The sequence below is a fragment of the Eriocheir sinensis genome, chromosome 56 (genome assembly GCF_024679095.1).
Source record: "Eriocheir sinensis breed Jianghai 21 chromosome 56, ASM2467909v1, whole genome shotgun sequence".
NCBI classification, from domain to species: Eukaryota; Metazoa; Arthropoda; class Malacostraca; order Decapoda; family Varunidae; genus Eriocheir; species Eriocheir sinensis.
Window position 1 is genome coordinate 4324883 of NC_066564.1, and position 15000 is coordinate 4339882.

The 15000-nt window shown below is 45.7% G+C and overlaps 1 long non-coding RNA gene across 1 annotated transcript in view; it reads right to left on the bottom strand.

The window, feature by feature from the left end:
• Window positions 1-15000, bottom strand: part of LOC126984174 (uncharacterized) — a 66846-nt gene that overhangs the window by 42646 nt on the left and 9200 nt on the right. The window contains exon 2 of the long non-coding RNA XR_007736456.1: window positions 5138-5200. This is a non-coding gene — a long non-coding RNA (uncharacterized LOC126984174). The remainder of the gene's footprint in view (window positions 1-5137; window positions 5201-15000) is intronic.

Below are 15000 nucleotides of genomic sequence, written 5' to 3' on the forward strand. Positions count from 1 at the left end.
GCTCCCTCGCGGGCCCTTATGCTTTATACCTCATCAAAGCAGCTGATAAGACAAGCATAGCAAGATACCCCATTCTGCCCTGGAAAATGATGGCGCCTGGGTGGATAAGGAGGAGGAGGAGGAGGAGGAGAAGTGGGAGAGGAAAGGTAGAGTAGAATGAAGAGGAGAGAAGGTGATGACTGGAAGGAGGAGGAGGAGGAAGAATAGGGAGGAGGAGGAGTCGAAGTAGGAGAGAGGAAGGGTAGAGTAGAAGGAAGAGGGGAGATAGACGGAGAAGGTGATGACAGGAAGGAGTAGAAAGAGGAGGAAAGAGAGGGAGGAAAAGGAGGAGGAGAAGGAGAAGGTGGAGAGAGAGGAACGGAAGAGTAGAAGGAAGAGGAAAGATAGGGAGGAGGAAAAAGAGGAAAGATAAGAAGTGGGAACAGAAGAGAGAGAAGGAGGGAGGAAAACGAGATGAAGCAAAAGAATAGGGAGGAAAGGAGAGGAGGAGGAGAAAGTGATAGAAATATGTTAGGACGACGAGGAGAAAGAGAAAAAGAGGAATAAGAAAAAGAAACACAAAGAAAAGAAACACAAAAAAATGAAGGAACACGAGGAGCCAAACAAGGAAGAAAAGAAAAAAAGAAAGAAAGAAAAGAGGCAAAATAAATGAAAATAAGAGATGAGGAAACGAGGAAACAGCAACAAACAGGACGATACAGAATTAAAAAAAAGGAGGAAAACAAAGAAAAAGAAAAGGAGACGAAAGGAAAAGACCAAAAAGAAGCAGCGGAAAGAGATGAAAATAAGGAATAAGAGAAAATGAAAGAAAAGAAGAAAAAACGGGAAAAAGAGGAAAAGGAATTAAGGACATGGGAAACAGAATAAAAAAGAAAGATAGGAAAAGGGAGAAACAGGAAAACATGAAGAAGAAGAAGAAGGAATAACAGCCGATGAAGGATAGGAACGAAGAAAAGAAGGAAAAGGTAGATAAGAATAAAAAATAAGGCGACGAAAGAAAGGAACGAGAAACGAGAAAAAACGTGAAAAAAACAGCAATCGAAAAAAAGAAAAAAAGACAAGGAAGGAAAAACAAGAAAAGAGGAAAGAAAAAAAGAGAAAAATAACTAACACAAAACTTATGAGAAAGAATGAGGAAGAGGTAGACGAATAAAAGGAATAAGAGGAAATAAACGATAAAGACGAGAAACAGGAAAAGGAGAAAACACGAATAAGGGAAAAAGCAAGCGACAAGAAAGAAGAAGAGGCAGAAATATAAGGAAAAAGAGGAACTGGAAGATACGAAGAATAAAAACAGGAAAAGGAGAAGAAATAAATTAAACGAAGGAGACAAAGAAACAAAAAAAGAGAAACAGAATGAGAGACAAAAGAGAAAGAATAAGAAAAAGACTCGACACAAAAGATAAAAGAAAGTATGAGGCAAAGATGGAAGAATATAAGGAATAAGAGAAAATGAGATAAAAAAGGAAGAACAGGAAAAAGAAGAGAGAGAAAGAAGGAATAATAAAGAAAAGATATGAGAAACAGGAACGAAAGGAGAAGAAACAATTGAAAAAGAGAAAAGCGAAAGAGAGAAGGAAGAAAATAAGAGAAAATGAAGGAAAAGGAAAAACAGGAAAATGAGCAAACGTGAGAATGAAGGAATAAGAAAGGAAAGATAACTATGAGAAACAGAAACAAAAGGAGAAGAAATAACAATGAAAAAAGGAGAAAAAAGGAGAAAGAGAAACATAAGAAATAAGACGAAATGGAAGATAAGGAAAATGAAAAACAGGAAAAAGAGAAAACATGAGAAAGAAGGAATGAGAAAGGAAAGATAATAATGAGAAACAGAAACAGAAGAAGAGAAAAAAGAGAAGAAAGAGAAACAAAATAAATGAGAAATGAGAGAAAACGAAAGGAAAAAAAAAGGAAAAAACAGGAAAAAAAGGGAACGTGAGAAAGAAGGAATAAGAAAGGAAAATATTATAAACAGGAACAGAAGAAGGAGAAGAAACAATCGAAAAAGGAAGAGAAGCATCAGAAAGAAGAGAAATGAGGAAATTATAGATAAAATGAAAAAAACTGGAAAAAGAGAAAATTAATAAGAAAGGAAAATATCCGAAACAGGAACAGAAGAAGAAATAAAAAATCAAAAAAGGAAGAAAAAAGAAAAGAAAAAAGAAACAAGAAGAAAAAGAAGTAAAGGAGAAAGAACATAAATAACAATCAACACAAAAGCAATAAAAGAGAATCAAGGAGAGGCAGAAAATAAGGAATAAGAGGAAATGAAAGATAAAGAACGAGAAACAGGAAAAGGAAAAAAAGAAAAGGAAGAAACAGGAGATCGGAAAACTAACAGAGAACCAGAAAAATAGGAAATGGAGAAAAAATAAAAATAAGACAACACGAAAGCTGTAATAGAGGGAGAATAGAAGGAATAAGAGAAAATGAGAGATAAGAAGGAAAAACAGAAAAAAAGGGAGATAAAAGAGGAAGAAGAATACGAGAAAACGCAGGCAATAAGGGAGAGCCAGGCCGAGGGTGAAATATAAGGAATAACAGCCGGGAAAGGAGGGAGATAGGGAGCGTAATGAGGGGCTTAAGTCTCCCTGCTCGCCTCCTCTCCCTTAAGGGCGCCCCTAAAGATAAGGAAACGCCGGCACTCCAAACGCAAAAAAAAAAATCTTGCTCCCAATTCCCACACTTATTTTATTATGACCTTTTTTATTTTTATTTTTTTATTTTTTTTGCACATTTCTGGCGCAAGTGAATATGGAAGGAGGAGGAGGAGGAGGAGGAAGAGAAGGAGTAGGAGGAGGAAGAGGGCATGCATCACCGCCCACTCCATGCCCACTTCTCGCCCACTCCACCCCACCCCACCCCCTCCCCCCCTTCCTCCTCTCCACCATCCTCCCCTTCCCCCACTACCCATCCACTCACACAGAAGAGAAGAGAAGAGAAGAGAGAGAGAGAGAGAGAGAGAGAGAGAGAGAGAGAGAGAGAGAGAGAGAGAGAGAGAGAGAGAAGAGCAAAGAAGAGAAGCAAGCACAGATTATATGAGGTAAGGAAAGGGAAGAAGGAAGGAGGAGAAAAACTGACGGGCAAATGAGGTGAGGAAAGGGGAAGGAGAAAAAGAGAGAGGGAGGGAGGGAGGAAGAGAACTGGTTGCTGGAAGTAAGAGGAAGAAAAAGGAGAGAGTAAATGAGGTGTGAAGAAGGGAGGAGAAGAACTGAGAGAGAATAGGAAATGAAGGAGACTGGAGGAGAGGGGAGGAAGAGGGGGATAAAGGAGAGAGAAGAAGGAGGAGGAGGAGGAAAAAAGAGCAGAAAGGGAAGGGAACGGAGGGGAATAGGAGGAAGAAAAGAGAGGCAGGAGAAGACGAAGAAGAAGGAGGAGAAGGAGAAGGAAAAATTGAAAGGAAAGGGAAGAGAAGGAAGAAGATAAAAGCAATAAGATATGAAGGAACAGAGAGAGAGAGAGAAAGAAGGGAGAAGAGGAAAAAACGAAAACCAGTCAGTCTGGGAGGGGGAGAGAGAGAGAGAGAGAGAGAGAGAGAGAGAGAGAGAGAGAGAGAGAGAGAGAGAGAGAGAGAGAGAGAGAGAGAGAGAGAGAGAGAGAGAGAGAGAGAGAGAAACAGAGAAAAAAAAGAAAAGGAAATAAAAATAATAGAGATGAGAAAGTGAAAATAAGGAACAACAAAGAAGAGGAAAGGAAGAAGGGGGGGAAAAAAACGAAAGAAAGTTAGGGAGAGAGAGAAAGCAAAAGAGAGAGGAAGAGGGTGGGAGAGGAATAGAAGAAAGAATAGAGATTAGAAAGTAAAAGCAAGGAACAATAGATTAGAGGAAAGGAAAAAAGGAGGAGAAAAAAGGAATGAAAGTCAGTTTGAGAGAGAGAGAGAGAGAGAGAGAGAGAGAGAGAGAGAGAGAGAGAGAGAGAGAGAGAGAGAGAGAGAGAGAGAGAGAGAGAACGGAAAATAGTAGAAAGAATAGAGATGAGAGAAAGTGAAAGTGAGGAAAAACAGAGAAGAGGAAATGAAAGAAAGGGAAAAAGGAAAAAAAAAAGGAAATCAGCCGGTCTAGGAAAGGAGAATTGCCACGCACCATTCTCCTTTAATTTCCTCCCCACCCCCCCTTTTCTTTCCTCCGTTTCCCCCCCCCCCCCCTCACCCCTCACCCCCTCTGCTTGTTCCTCCCTATGCACCAAGGACATGCTCTCAAATGGCCTTCTCGTGTCCCCAAAAGCATTTATCCGCCCTTAACATCGTCCTTCCTTCCTTAGTAACCCGCCTCCTCCTCCTCCTCCTCTAAATATTCCTCCCTTTGTCTATATTTTGCCGCTGCTTTCCCATTCTCCCTTTTTCTCTAGCTCGCTCTCTCTCTCTCTCTCTCTCTCTCTCTCGCTCTCTCTCTCGCTCTCTCTCTCGCTCTCTCTCTCGCTCTCTCTCTCGCTCTTCCTTCATTTCATTCTCTCCTCCGTTTTCCTTCTTTTCTTCTTTCCTCGTCATTTCCCCTTCCTTTCTTTCTCCTTTCTTTCCTCCTCTCCTTTTCTTTCTCTCCTTCTCTTCCTTTCCTTCATTCTTTCTCTCTTTCTTTCCTCCACTCCTCATTTCCTCATTTCTTTTCCTCCTTCACGTCTCTCTCTCCTTCTTTCCTCTTCTGGTCCTTTTGGGTTATTTCATCGCTAAATTAAAAGCCTGAGATCGGTAACAATTTCTATATATCAATCAATTTACCTCTTAATCTACCTCTCTATCTTTTTTTATAGCGAAGGCAACTCAAGGGCAAACACAAAAATATGCAACAAAAAAGTTCGCCTGGCGCTCCTCCGACGGAAGAAAAGCAGAACAAGAGGCAACAAGAGAGGTCAGTCTATTCACATATCTATCTATCTATCTATCTACCTGGTTACCCGTATGTCTGTCTATTGATCTATCTGTCTATCTATCTACCTGGTTACTCGTATGTCTGTCTATTGATCTATCTGTCTATCTATCTACCTGGTTACCTGTATGGCTGTCTCTTGATCTATCTGTCTATCTATCTACCTGGTTACCTGTATGGCTGTCTCTTGATCTATCTGTCTATCTATCTACCTGGTTACCTGTATGGCTGTCTCTTGATCTATCTGTCTATGTGTGGGAGAAACTGGGACTTACCGTGAGGAGGAGGAGGAGGAGGAGGAGATGGAAGGCTTGTGGAACGTACACAACGGAATGACACTGAAAAATAACCCTAAAATTAATACAAGAATTGCGGATATTAATTAAAAAAAAAAGGGTAACATATATTTTTCATCTACTTTTTAAACCAAACGCGTTATATACATTTAAGGAGCACGCACACACACACACACACACACACACACACACACACACACGTACGCCCCCACCCCCCCCAAAAAAAAAACTCCAAAATTAATCACAGGCCTGAAAAAAGAAAGGATGCGAGTCGGGAAAAAAGTCGCTGATGGGATTATTTTTTCACTTCCACTACAAAGAAAACGATAATGATTCATCTAACACACACACACACACACACACACACACACACACACACACACACACACACACACACACACACACATACTGCAAATTAAATAACTATAATAAGGAATCACACTCTTCAGACCAATATGATAGAAACAGCAACTATAGTCTCTTCAAAGTAAGTGTTCTTCAGGCGCCTAAGCAGTGGTTGAAACGCCGCAACTGATTGGCTGGTCTCCTCTCTCGGCTCACGACCTGATTGGCTGGTCTCCTCTCTCGGCTCACGACCTGATTGGCTGGTCTCCTCTCTCGGCTCACGACCTGATTGGCTGGTCTCCTCTCTCGGCTCACGACCTGATTGGCTGGTCTCCTCTCTCGGCTCACGACCTGATTGGCTGGTCTCCTCTCTCGGCTCACGACCTGATTGGCTGGTCTCCTCTCTCGGCTCACGACCCGATTGGCTGGTCTCCTCTCTCGGCTCACGACCTGATTGGCTGGTCTCCTCTCTCGGCTCACGACCTGATTGGCTGGCTTCCTCTCTCGGCTATCGTGGAGGCAAGTCACCCGTACATGCTCTTGGTGTTAAATGTTGTTGTTGTTTTTGATTTAACTTATCTCACAGCTTACACAAGACAGACAATTTCACTTAACACCATCAAACGCAGCAGTAATTGCAGATCCTAAATGTGCTCGTCACAACTCGGTAAAACAAAAAGTAATTAAATATTGACGAGTATAACTTAAGAACGGATCCGAAATGTTTATACTTATGCTCCTATGCTGCAGCTAATGATGATGATGGTAATGCCGATTAGAATATTTAAAAGTTAGTTAGTACTAGTGGGCTTGTTAGGTATTGTGTAACGCTTTCTCCACAGTTACCCGCGCCCCTGTGACACCAACTCCTCCAGCCACCCGCTGAAAAAGCTGCACCGCCAACATCGCTCCGCCCGCACATTCAGTACAATACTCACTAACGTTACTTTATATTCTGATGGACTGAATCTCTTATTGACGACACTTTGTCACCTCCAGTTAAATAATTTACTGGCAACTACTGGAGGTTTTCATGAAGTCTGTCACCTTGTACTTGTGGTGATGAGTGACGCAACACGAGATAACATTCCTCCGTGTGTAACACTAACACCAAGCCTGGCGCCCAGCACCCCCTTCTGCGTGACATGGTTGGTCCATGTGACGAATAGGCGGAGCTCGCTCGGTATGAAAATCTGTGAATCTTAATAGATCGCCTTTTCAGCGATGCTGCCATTACTTCATTCTTTAGATTAAGAGCCACAACACCGCCTCGCCGCTGCTGCACAGCTTATCAGTCTGTCAACATGAAGAGCTCAAAAGTGCAACCAACACGCGGACGTAAAGGAACCAGCGTCCAGGGCAGCGTTTGGCCGTGCGTCCAGAGACAGTTGTGTGTACCTGTGGCTGTGCCTGAAGCTTAATTGTTTTGTTACTGTGGAAGGAACGATTATTGAAAATCAAGAGTTATGGGAAGGTTATAATGGGCTAAGGGCTGTTTAGTATAGTAAGAGAAAAGTGTAACCGGAGCAACAGAGCCTCGCCTGGGTCTGGGGGAGGGGGAGGAGGACCCCCACACCCAGGGACAGGCTCAGATGATAACGGGGGCACCGCCCTTGCCAAGGGGGAGGGCGTCGGCAGGGACGGCGGGGGCAGCGGCCCCATATTCACATGATGATGATGATGATACACCGCCCTTGCCAAGGGGGAGGGCGTCGGCAGGGGCGGCGGGGGCAGCGGCCCCATATTCACATGATGATGATGATGATGATACACCGCCCTTGCCAAGGGGAGGGCGTCGGGACGGCGGGGCAGCGGCCCCATATTCACATGATGATGATGATGATGATGATACACCGTCCTTGCCAAGGGGAGGCCGTCGGCAGGCGGCGGCAGCGGCCCCATATTCACATGATGATGATGATGATGATACACCGCCCTTGCCAAGGGGGAGGGCGTCGGCAGGGGCGGCGGGGGCAGCGGCCCCATATTCACATGATGATGATGATGATGATACACCGCCCTTGCCAAGGGGGAGGGCGTCGGCAGGGACGGCGGGGGCAGCGGCCCCATATTCACATGATGATGATGATGATGATGATGATACACCGTCCTTGCCAAGGGGAGGGCGTCGGCAGGGACGGCGGGGGCAGCGGCCCCATATTCACATGATGATGATGATGATGATACACCGCCCTTGCCAAGGGGGAGGGCGTCGGCAGGGGCGGCGGGGGCCGCGGCCCCATATTCACATGATGATGATGATGATGATGATGATACACCGTCCTTGCCAAGGGGGAGGGCGTCGGCAGGGGCGGCGGGGGCAGCGGCCCCATATTCACATGATGATGATGATGATGATACACCGTCCTTGCCAAGGGGGAGGGCGTCGGCAGGGGCGGCGGGGGCAGCGGCCCCATATTCACATGATGATGATGATGATGATACACCGCCCTTGCCAAGGGGGAGGGCGTCGGCGGGGGCAGCGGCCCCATATTCACATGATGATGATGATGATGATACACCGTCCTTGCCAAGGGGAGGGCGTCGGCAGGGGCGGGGGCAGCGGCCCCATATTCACATGATGATGATGATGATGATGATACACCGTCCTTGCCAAGGGGAGGGCGTCGACAGGGGCGGCGGGGGCAGCGGCCCCATATTCACATGATGATGATGATGATGATACACCGTCCTTGCCAAGGGGGAGGGCGTCGGCAGGGGGGCAGCGGCCCCATATTCACATGATGATGATGATGATGATACACCGCCCTTGCCAAGGGGGAGGCCGTCGGCAGGGGCGGCGGGGGCAGCGGCCCCATATTCACATGATGATGATGATGATGATACACCGTCCTTGCCAAGGGGGAGGGCGTCGGCAGGGCGGCGGGGCAGCGGCCCCATATTCACATGATGATGATGATGATGATGAAGATACAACGACCATGCCAAGGGGGGGCGTCGGTAGGGGCAGCGGCCCCATATTCACATGATGATGATGATGATGATGATGATACACCGTCCTTGCCAAGGGGGAGGGCGTCGGCAGGGGCGGCGGGGGCAGCGGCCCCATATTCACATGATGATGATGATGATGATGATGATACACCGCCCTTGCCAAGGGGGAGGCCGTCATAGGCGGCGGGGGCAGCGGCCCCATATTCACATGATGATGATGATGATGATACACCGTCCTTGCCAAGGGGGAGGGCGTCGGCAGGGGCGGCGGGGGCAGCGGCCCCATATTCACATGATGATGATGATGATGATGATGATACACCGTCCTTGCCAAGGGGGAGGGCGTCGGCAGGGGCGGCGGGGGCAGCGGCCCCATATTCACATGATGATGATGATGATGATACACCGCCCTGCCAAGGGGAGGGCGTCGGCAGGGGGCCGCGGCCCCATATTCACATGATGATGTTGATGATACACCGTCCTTGCCATGGGGGAGGGCGTCCTCTGGGGCGGGGGGGGCAGCGGCCCCACATTCACATGATGATGATGATGATGATGCACCGTCCTTGCCAAGGGGAGGCCGTCAGGGGCGGCGGGGGCTGGGGCCCCATATTCACATGATGATGATGATGATGATGATGATACACCGTCCTTGCCAAGGGGGAGGGCGTCGGCAGGGGCGGCGGGGGCAGCGGCCCCATATTCACATGATGATGATGATGATGATGATACACCGCCCTTGCCAAGGGGGAGGCCGTCGGCAGGGGCGGCGGGGGCAGCGGCCCCATATTCACATGATGATGATGATGATGATACACCGTCCTTGCCAAGGGGGAGGCCGTCGGCAGGGGCGGCGGGGGCAGCGGCCCCATATTCACATGAAGACATACATACAGGTGACTCGCGAGTCTGACAAAGACAACGATGAAGACAGGACGAACATACAGGTGACTATGACGGTGGGAGGAGCCGCGAGTCTGACAAAGACGACGATGAAGACAGGACAAACATACAGGTGACTATGACGGTGGGAGGAGCCGCGAGTCTGACAAAGACGACGATGAAGACAGGACGAAGATACAGGTGACTATGGCGGTGGGAGGAGCCGCGAGTCTGACAAAGACGACGATGAAGACAGGACGAACATACACACATCGCCGCGGTGGGTCGTGCAGTCCGCGGTGGAGGGTGGTGGCGTAGTCCCTCCTGCTGCTGCTGGCGTGGACGGCCGGGGCGTGGTGAGGGTCGCCGTGGTCGTGGTGGCGGAGGAGTGGCTCGGTGGCCAGGAGCAACACGGCCTCGTGGGGTGGGGGTTCCCCAAGTGCAGAAGGGAGGCGGTGCTCTCCTTGGGGCCGCCAGGTCCGGACCAGGAGCGGCTCTCGCCACGCCGATGGTTGCGTCCAAACCAACAGTTTAACCCAAACAAAAAAAAATACAGGTGAGAGAGAGAAATGTTGTGCTAAGGGCAGTGTGAGATGGTGAAGAGAGGCGAGGGTTATGTTGAGGGGGAGGCGGCTGTGTTGATGGCGGCCGATGACGAAAGCTGGAAATTGCATATTTCCTCCCTCCCTCCCTTCCTTCCGTCTTTATCTCCTTCCTATTTCATCATTACTCTTGCAAGCAGTTATTAAAAAAAATGTCCAAAGTAAGTGTTCATCTAGCGCCTTGGCAGCCTTTGTCACGACGCTCCTGATTCGTTATAGCATGCAATGGTTTGTATTAACACTGACTCAATATTTGCCGCAAATATCAGTAATATGTAAAAGTGGTACAAACATTTCAGACCCGTTCTTTCACTTATACTCGTCATTATTTGTTTACTTTTTGTTTTAAGGAGTTGTGACCAGCATATTTATGGTCTGCAATCACTTCTGCGTATAACGGTGTTAAGGATAATTGCCTATCTTTTATAACGTGACTTGAGGTAAATAATATAAGAAACAGTTATCACCCAGAGCATGTTGGAGTGACTGTCTCCTCCATGAGTGGCGGAGAGGAAGGCAGTCAATCGGGGCCAGAACAGTGGGAGGAGCCCAGCCAATCAGGTGCGTCGTTACAAAGCTACCTTGGCACCAGAGGAACACTGACATTGAACAGACTGTAGTAATAATAATAATCTAGCCACAATATTTTTTCCTGTTATTTGTGATAGACATTTTCATTCAAACCTAATCTTTCCTCTTTACTAGCAGACAATATTTTTAATCCTAACTCATCCTATCCTCTTTACTTGTACATTTTTTTCATTCTCGCCTAAAGATGGCGCTACTATAAAAATATTTGCCTGCGCCATGACGGGTTGGGGCCGCCTACAATCCAGGCCCATCAAGGAAGCCTACCAGCGCTAAGGGTTGACACGTAAAAAAAAAATAGAATACAACATTTTTCATCCTAACGCCCCTCCCTATCTGTCCTTTTTTACTAACAACAGACATTTTCTTTCCATTATAGCCCAATCTCTCCTGTTTAAGCTCGTGGTAGGCAATTGTTTTCATTCCAAGCTAAAATCCCTCGAGTTTACAATTACTACTAAAACAAACATTATTTTTCCATTCTTTCGGTTCACTCATCTATACTTTCAAACACAGAGCAGGGATTAGCAGGCTTTTTATTTTTCATTTATTTATTTTTTCCCCCCTTGAGTCGCTTCCTGTAGAGATTCTTTTCCATTACTTCGGCCAATCGTCTATACTTTTTATACAGGAGCAGGGATTAGCTGGCTCTTTCTATGATAGCATTCTCATACCTCCTCCTCCTCTGCCTCTCTCCCCTCTTCTTCCTCCTCTTATTATTATTATTATTTGCATTTTTATTCATATTCTTCTAATTACTTCTCTCAACAGCATACAAACTCTATATCAGCCACTCATCTGTATTTTCTTATATAGGAGTAGGGATTAGCAAGCTCTTTTTTTCTCTCATTTCTTTCTTTTTGCCTTTAAGCTGTTTCCCTTATCGTCATCATCATCATCCTTCTCTTCCTTCTCCTCCTTCTCTTTCTCCTCCACCTCCTGTTTGCTCTTCCTCCACCTCTATTTTTATCATTTCTCGTTCATGGTTAATCGTACTTTACTTTTTTACAACATTTTCCATTCTATTGGTCACTCATCTATACTTTCTTACATAGGAGAAGAGATTAGCGAGCTCATTCTTTCTTTGTACTTCCCCTAGAGTCGCTTCCTTCCTTCCTTCCTAGACCATAAACTAATATAAGGAACGCAAAATCCTCAGTTAGTATGTTGTGAGCCGCGCCTGAGACAAATCAATGCTTTTCCTCCACATCACCTTCGCCCAGCTTCCTTTCCTTACTATAAAAAAAAATACGACCTCAGCCAGTCTACTGTAAGCCGCGCCCGATACCAGACAACGCCGCTCCTCCGCCGCACATCCTCTGCCCAGCTTCCTTTCCTTACTATAAAAAAAATACGACCGTACCCAGTCTACCGTGAGCCGCGCCCGAGACCAGACAACGCCGCTCCTCCTCCGCACATCCTCTACCCAGCTTCCTTTCCTTACTATAAAAAAAATACGACCGTACCCAGTCTACCGTGAGCCGCGCCCGAGACCAGACAACGCCTCTCCTCCTACTCTGCCTCATCAAAGCCTTGTTCGTAGCAGCCAACGCATCTCAACTTTCGCCGACGCTTCCATTTCCTGCAATTTGCTTCTGATTCTTTTTTTTTTCTCTTCGGCCTTTGTGGTGCTAACTTTCATTCGAGACTTATTATAGCGGGTGATGGACAAGGGGGGGAGGAGGGGGAAGAGGAGGAGGAGATGGGTGTGTGTGTGAGAGAGAGAGAGAGAGTGTGTGTGTGAGAGAGAGAGAGAGAGAGAGAGAGAGAGAGAGAGAGAGAGAGATTTGTCAGTATATGCGAGTGTCACCTGCCGATGTACTTGGCTCAATTTGTCCATCCATCAGTCTGTCAATCTGTCTGTCTGTCACCATCCAGTGCCATCACATTCTCTCTCTCCCTCTCTCTCTCTCTCTCTCTCTCTCTCTCTCTCTCTCTCATTACGAATACGTGAACACTTTTCTTTTTACTTCGCTTTTCTGTCCTCTCCTCTCCCCTCCTCTCCCCTCCCCTCCCCTTCTCCCCACTCCTCTTCCCTTCCGTCCCTTCCCCACTCACCCCTCTTCCCTTCCTTCCCTTGCTTTCTCCCTTCCTCTTCTCCCTCCCTTCCCCGCCCTCCCTCCCCACGCCCTGATAACATAGTAAAATGACAGGACGAGCTTCTAACACGAGGACAGTAATGGCCTTGCTTTTATTTTTAAAGGGGAGGAGGAGGAAGAGAAGGAGGGGAAGGAGGAAGGGACACGAGAGAGGGGAGAGAAAAAAAGAGGAGGAGGAGGAGGAGGAGGAATTAGAGAGAAGTAGATACGAATAGAGAAAAAGAGGAGGGAGGAAGGAATGGACGGGGAGAAGGGAGAGGAAAGGGGGAAGGGAGAGAGAGAGAGACGGAGAGGGGAGAGGAAAGAGGGAAGGGAGAAAGAGACAAGAACGGAAAGGAGGAGGAAGAGGAGGAGCGAGAGAAAAGTAGATACGAATAGACAGAAAGAAGAGGGAGGAGAGGGGAGAGAAAAGGGGGAGAAAGAAAGAAAGAGAGATGAGAAGAAACAGAAGAAGGAAGAGGAGGAAAAAGAAAAAAATAACAGGTAAAAAGGTATAAAAAATGGAAGAAAAGGAAGAAGTCAGAGAGAGAGAGAGAGAGAGAGAGAGAGAGAGAGAGAGAGAGAGAGAGAGAGAGAGAGAGAGAGAGAGAGAGAGAGAAGCCATGGTCACATCTCCCAGCTAATGGCCATGACTAAGAGACAACAAGCACCTCCTCCTCCTCCTCCTCCTCCTCCTCCTCCTCCTCCTCCTCCAAAAATGGCCCTTTAAATGTGGAGATTTAGTGGTCATATTCCCTCCTCCTTTTGCTCTTACACACTCCTCCTCTCTCCCTCTCTCTCTTTATCTTTCTTTCTTTCTTTCTCTCACTCTTCCTTTCCTTTCATATTTTCTCTCTCTCTGTTTTCTTCCCTTTCTCTCTCTCCCTTTTGCTTTCCTTCCCTTTCTCTCCTCTCTCTCTTCCTCTCTTGCCTTTCTCTCTCTTCCTCTCCTTATCTTTCTCTCCCCTGCTTTTCCTTTCCTTTATCTCCTCTCCTTTGATTTCCTTTTCTTTCTTTTCTTTTCTTGTTTTCCCTGTCTTTCTCTCTTCTCTTCTTTTTCCTTCCCTTTTTCTCCTCTATCGACTCTTTCTTCTTTTTTTTTGTAATATTCTCAAACCTCCTCCTCCTCCTCCTCCTCCTCCTTCTCTCCCTCTCTCCCCTCTTCTTCCTCCTCTCTCACTGTTATTATTTGCATTTTTATTCATATTTTTCTATCTTCTTTTCTTTCTTTTATTGCTTTTCACTCCCCTTCCTTTCCTTATTATTATCATTCTTCTTCTTCTTCTTCTTCTTCTTCTTCTTCTGCTTCTTCTCTCATCAGTACGTAAAATCTGTAATACCATTTAGCTTTTTTATTTGTTTTATTTATTTTTATCTATTTTTTCTTCTTCCCAGCACCGCCTCCTTTTCGTTTTCTTCCTCCTCCTCTTCTTTTTCTTCTTATTATTCTTATTCCTCCTCCTCCTCCTCCTCCTCCTCCTCCTCCTCCTCCTCTGAACAGAACACCAATATCAATACTAACGTCTTTCTATTTCCTATCGTATTATTTTTTCTTCATATCATATTCTTTATACGTTATTGTTTTTATTTTCTATCGTATTTTGTCTTTGTTTTAACCTTCTTATTTTCATATCGTAATATTTTTACTATTTTTTCTTCATATTTTATTCGTAGTATCGTATTTATTTTTTTTTCTTTCAGCTTTCATTTTTTTGTACTTTTCCGTCTTTTTTTTTGCCCTCCTCGTCTTTTTTTACTTTACTTATTTACTTTTTTATCTGTCGTAGCTTTTTTTACTCTATTTTTTTTTCTATTTTACATATTTTACATTTTTCTACTTTTTTCACTTTTTACTTTTACGTTTTTTTTTTTACTTTTTACTTTCTCTACAGTTTTTTTCCTTTTCTCTCTCTCTCCCTCATGCTTTCCTTTCATTTCTCTCCTCCCTCTCTCTCTCTTTTCCTCTCTTGCCTTTTCTCTCTCCTCCTTTCCTTATCTTTCTCTCCTCTGTTTTTTTCACTTTTAACTTTTTTTTTACTTTTACTTTTTTTCTACTTCTCTGCCTTTTTTTTTTTTGCCCTCCTCGTCTCGGGCATTACGCCATACGCATTTCTTTTTCGCATAATCTTCTTCGTCTCATTTACTTTTGACAAACGCGGACATCGTTAGCATAAAAGAGAAGGGAGGAGGAGGAGGAGGGGGAGTGGGGTGAGGAGGAGGAGGAGGAGGGAGAGTCTTCTGCAAAACGCCTGTCCCTTCCTCCCCTTCTCTCTCTCTCTCTCTCTCTCTCTCTCTCTCTCTCCAAATCATTTTCTCTATTTTTTTCTTATTCTCTCTATGTACGAGTTTGTGTGTATATATGTATGTATGTATGTATGTATATGTGTACGTA